Consider the following 5,414-nt stretch of genomic DNA (forward strand, 5'->3'; position numbering starts at 1 on the left):
AGAAAGTTTCCTGATGCAAACATCCAACTTGTAATGTGACGGGGAGATTGGTGTTTCACCTGCCCACACCCAGGCAGCTTTCCTTGAATGGTCTTGACTCAGAGCTCCTGGGTGTGTTTTCTTCGGGGCAGGTAAAGGCGTCTTAGGAGTGTTTGAGAATTTAAGTTGCCCGAAGAGCCGAGTCAACAAGGGTGGGCACTGAAACAGAATAATGTGGGCTGAATAGTTGAACTGTCAACAGAGACGAGGTAGATATATCTGGTTCGAACTGGAGTGTACTCACTGCTGGGCGTGGGGGTCGTGATGGGCAGGTCTTGATGTAGTGTCCTGAAGCACCTGAAGCCAGACGTCAAGCTTGTTCTGTGAGTGACAAATGCGTGGTGTCCACTCGCATGGGTTCAATGCAAGGTACTGGAGGACAGGCAATGAGTGAAGACAGAGTGTGAGCGGTTTCTTCAGGTTGACAGGCAGTCAAACGTTGCGATATCCTTACAGCCCGTAGCATAAAATTTTCCAGTCCTATGGTATCGTCACATATAGCCGTTTATGCTCTGATGAGTGGATCTAGCCCCTGATGGTAAGCGGTGAGGAGAGCGGTTTCATTCCAACTGCTAGTGGCTGCCAGAGTGTGGAAATGGAGAGTGTAATTGCTCAAAAAAGCCTTGAGGTAACCACACTTGAGTTGATCTTGAACTGAGTGAGACCAAGTAGATAATCCAAATACCTCTTTAAAGTGATTCGTAAATGTGTCGAAATAATTAATGATGAGGCCTTGAGAATTCCAGATGGCTTGTGCCCATAACAATGCTCTACCCATCAGGTGCGAAATCACTACTTTGGATCTTTCAGAGACAAATTTCTGGGGTTGCATTTCAATAAACAATAAGACTTGAAGTATAAAACCACTACACTCTACCACTTCACCTGAATTTGGAGCAGGAATGGCCATGGGACTGGCAGAGGCAGACGATGGGGTGGTGACCGGAGTGAGCGAAGCCCGGATGGTGTTGACCGGTTCCTTCATAGCGTCCACTGGAGCCTTTGTGGATCCATCTCTGGTTGGTGAAGTATGTAGGTCTGGTCTTCTGTTAGCAATCACACCAGGAAACAGAGGTTAGTAATACGAATCAACTGGTTTATTGAGATGAGCAGATGTAAACAAAGCAACAGTCCAGTGGTGAGGAAGCGGTAATGGAATGGGATCAAGGTTCCTATCTGTGTTGTGATACACTCTCTGTGTTTCAGGTAATCCAATGAGCAGTGGAGTGATAGAGCAGATGGAGCAATGGGATTGGAGTTGTCAGAGCGATCTTGAAGTAAGTATCCAGGTAAGGAGTCAGGTAAGCTTGACAGTGTTACTACAAAAACATAAGAAGCAGTTTCCTCCATCTCCACTATCCAATGGACCGTACTGCAGCTGTTTTGTGGTCGCGCATTGACTGTTGTGAAAGTACTGACGTAATCATAGCCGTGATCATCCCGATTTAAAATCCTGAATATCAAACATGTTTGATATGATCGGGGCGGCCCCAATTTGTGTGAGAGCAGATCGGGAGGTGCAAGATTCGATCTGTGAACGTCTCATATTACCAGATAATCCATGCCGAACATCGGGACCGATCGAGGTGCTCGACAAGATTTTTGCTCTGATTCTCGGGAGGGGAAAATCGGGGCAAAATTGGGCTAAAAAATCCTGTAGTGTGAGCCCAGCTTAGGAGTGATCTGGTGAGCAATGGGGACTGTGGTGACTGTGGTGATTGTGGTGACTCCCTGACAATTACATGATGTATCGATTAATGAATTTAATTAATTGCACATTACACACCCAAAAGATTATTTAAAGCTATTTCCGTGTTAAATGAGAGCATTAAATAGACATTACAAATACTAGCTTTAAAAATAAATATTTTAATTGATTCAACATACAATTTATTGCACATAAACATTTAGGCTACAACTACCCGACATAAACTATGTAACATAAAAGAAGATAATTTGAGAAACATGGACGTCCATGGAATGGAAGTCATTGGTAACCAAAACAGCTTTGTTGCCAACATTCTTCAAAATACTTTCATTTTCCACAAAAGAAAATAAGTAAAGAAACGGATGATTCATTCAGGAATGCAGTCAATGTTTCACTTCATGAATGGGCCATTGAATCATTGGTTCACATGATTCGTTCAAAACGCAGAAACTAAACACTGCTGTGCCACTTTATAGGTAATATTTTTATTGACAAGACTGAGCAAAAAATATTGTGTTGAAAATATAACACAGTATTAACTTCTTATTTACTGAACTGTCGTATAAAATAAAATTTGCACTCATTATATTTGGGACAAACAGCCCCATATAGAAATGTGATACATGGTCATATATGAACATATATATAAAACGATAGTTAATATATGTGATTATATATATGTACATATTTGTAACAACAATGTTTGAATGAGCCATATATGATAAAGAACTTGTACAAACATGTGGATGACCTTTTTTTTTTTTTTAAACATTTACAGAGTAACTTTTTTTTTTTTACTTTTTACAGAATTATTTGATCATATAAATAGTAATGAAAGCAGTCAAGAAAAAAAAAAAAAACACTACATTTTTATTGTCATACAATACACAGATCATTGTTATTTATTTATTTATTTATTTATTTATTTATTTATTTATTTATTTATTTATTTTTTAATTCTTCTTGAAGGTACTGACAATGTCTTGAATAACATTCTTGTAATACTGAATTTAAAAAGACAATATAGCTTATGGGTACAATGTACAAAACTGTACAAATCTGATGAAATTACCTGCCCATACGAACCCATCAAATACACTGTACAGGAAATTAGTTTTTGTCTTAAACTAATTTCCTGTTAAATGAATAGTTCACTCAAAAATGAAAATTCTTTCATGATTTACTCAGCCTCAAGTTGTTCCATACCTTTATAGATTTATTTGTTCTGCTGAACACAAAGGAAGATATTTTTAAGTACACTGTCCTGTCAAAAAACAAACAAACAAACAAAAGTTGCTGTTTGGATTTTAACAGGCAAATACTTAATAGTCTAAGAATAGATCATTAGTAAAATCGCAGTGTTAAAATCCTGGTGTTAAGGACTTTTAGAGTAAAGATTTAAACTTGTGGTGTTGAATTTTAGAGGATTAACAATAGCTAGTGTAAACAGCGCTATCTGGCCGGTGAAAATGCGGCCTAATATCCTTATTAGTCACATCCGGGACATTTGCTCTGTGCGCGCCTCACCCATTTGAAATATTGTTTACAGATGCATTGTTTACATGTGAGGACGGGAAACAACGAAATAAAGCGTTTAATCTTACGCACAAAATGTGTTTTGTAATATCATATAGTTTTATAATGATATTAATGTGCTGTATGCGGCTAAACTTTTCTCAAAGACATTTTTTTTCCACTCGCGAAGCGTAACAGACAATTGAGTAATCGCTGTCGGGAGTAATCGCAATTACTCCTAAACTTTTTCTCAGAGAGATAACATTATTTCCTTTCACTCACGATGCGGAGCAGACAGGCCAATTGGTTTTATCAAGGAAACACCGAAAGTAAGTGTTTTACCCCAACTGCGATATGTGTTTTACAAGATAATATTACTTTATGATGATATTAACGTTATGCAGTGCGTGCCTAAACAAGCCTAAACGTTTCTCATAGATTTGAATTGCTATGCAGTGTTGACGTGGAGGTCGCTTTTAACAGGGAAACGTAAGAAGTACGTGTTTTGCCTTATTTAAAATATGTATTTTATAGCTGTATGCTTCTAAACCAACATAAACGTTTCTCACAGATCTCAATTGCTATGCAGTGCTGACACAGAGGTTGTTTTTAACAGGGAAAGTAAGTGTTTTATCTCATTTAAAATATGTATTTTATAACGTCATATTGATTTAAAGCGAATTTTGTGTGTATTTATATATTTCAACTTTTTGTCAGAGCGATATTTTCTTTCACTCACAATGCAGACCAGACAGGGAAACCCAGACAGGTTTTATCAAGGAAAACACAGAAAGTAAGTGTTTTACCTTATTTACATTATGTAAAATATTACTTTATGACCATATTATTATGTTGTGTGCACCTAAACGTTTCTCGAAAATTGGAATTGCTATGCAGTGCTGTGTTTTACTTCATTTACATTATGTGTAATATTACTTTGTTAACACTTCTCTGGCGGCGCAGAGGCTAACCACATGTACTTGTCTGTAGTGGTTCTTTGAATGGAGTAACACTCACCAAATCGTTGTTGAGCTGAAAAATGTTTCTGGAATTCAGTCTGGAACGATGTCTGGCGAGAAGCTCTATCCGGGTCACGGCACCAAAACTGTTGTGATTTTTTTTTTTTCTTAGAGACCAGGAGACGTTTTGGATATCTTGAAGCAGAAGTTTCTCTTTATTCAGATACTCGCTGCTTGGCACTGCAGTCATCAAAGTCGTCGTCTTAACAAAATCTCAGCACAGCAGAGTATATAGGTTTGAAGTGGGAGGAGTACATAGAAGTGGAATCAATCTAAACAAAGTATGCAAATGTGGTTCAGGAAAACAGCTCAGTTAAAGATTTTCCCAGCCTTGATCTATTTAGCATACAAGTGTCATTCAAATGCATAGGTGCTTAAACAAAAGGCACAACTGTACCTTGAGCTTAGAATTCACACTTAACTTGGGAAACCTGCCAGATGTTCAGGAACTGCATAAAGACAAAAGGTTACTGTCTCAGGGCCTGGGCTGCCTGCTCTTAGACTGTCACAATATACATAACTTTTTCAGTTCATGTTGTTATATTGGAACCTATAACAAATATGCATAGAATCAGCATATTTTAAACAGATTCTTAAATTTGTAATCCCACACATATTTGTAACTTATATTTAACATATTTAATTTACATATATATATATATATATATATATATATATATATATATACAAAGCTAAACATTGTTGCCCATATATGAATATGTATTATACAGACATATATGTTCCATATATGTGTGTATTTGGGAAAATATATGTTACATATTTGAAAGCAGCCATTTTTGTTATATGTTTTTTTATTTACTTTAACAAGTATCTGACATATTTTGTATATCTGTGTAATCCATACATGGACATATATATTATATATGTGTTTTACATATATTGCCATATATCAGATGTTTGTATGGGAGATATCGAATTTCAAATCAAATAAAAAAATAATAATAATTATTATCATATATATATATATAAAATGACCCTGAGCACTACTGTTTTTTTTTTTTTTTGTTTGTTTGTTTTGTTTTGTTCTGTTTTGTTTTTGCTGCACATGCTTGTCATTTCGTTATGACATTATGCCTTTTAAAAACACAGTATGCTATTACCTTGGAGGACTG

The 5,414-nt window shown here is 36.4% G+C and overlaps 1 long non-coding RNA gene across 1 annotated transcript; it reads left to right on the top strand.

Annotated features, from left to right (window-relative positions):
- Positions 1-3,075: 3,075 nt before the first annotated feature.
- On the top strand, positions 3,076-4,884 carry LOC127162510 (uncharacterized). The gene is made up of 4 exons (XR_007827371.1): positions 3,076-3,758; positions 3,834-3,883; positions 3,980-4,055; positions 4,394-4,884. It is a non-coding gene; the product is annotated as an uncharacterized LOC127162510 (long non-coding RNA).
- Positions 4,885-5,414: the final 530 nt, after the last annotated feature.

The sequence above is a fragment of the Labeo rohita genome, unplaced genomic scaffold, assembly GCF_022985175.1.
Source record: "Labeo rohita strain BAU-BD-2019 unplaced genomic scaffold, IGBB_LRoh.1.0 scaffold_956, whole genome shotgun sequence".
Lineage (NCBI taxonomy): Eukaryota > Metazoa > Chordata > Actinopteri > Cypriniformes > Cyprinidae > Labeo > Labeo rohita.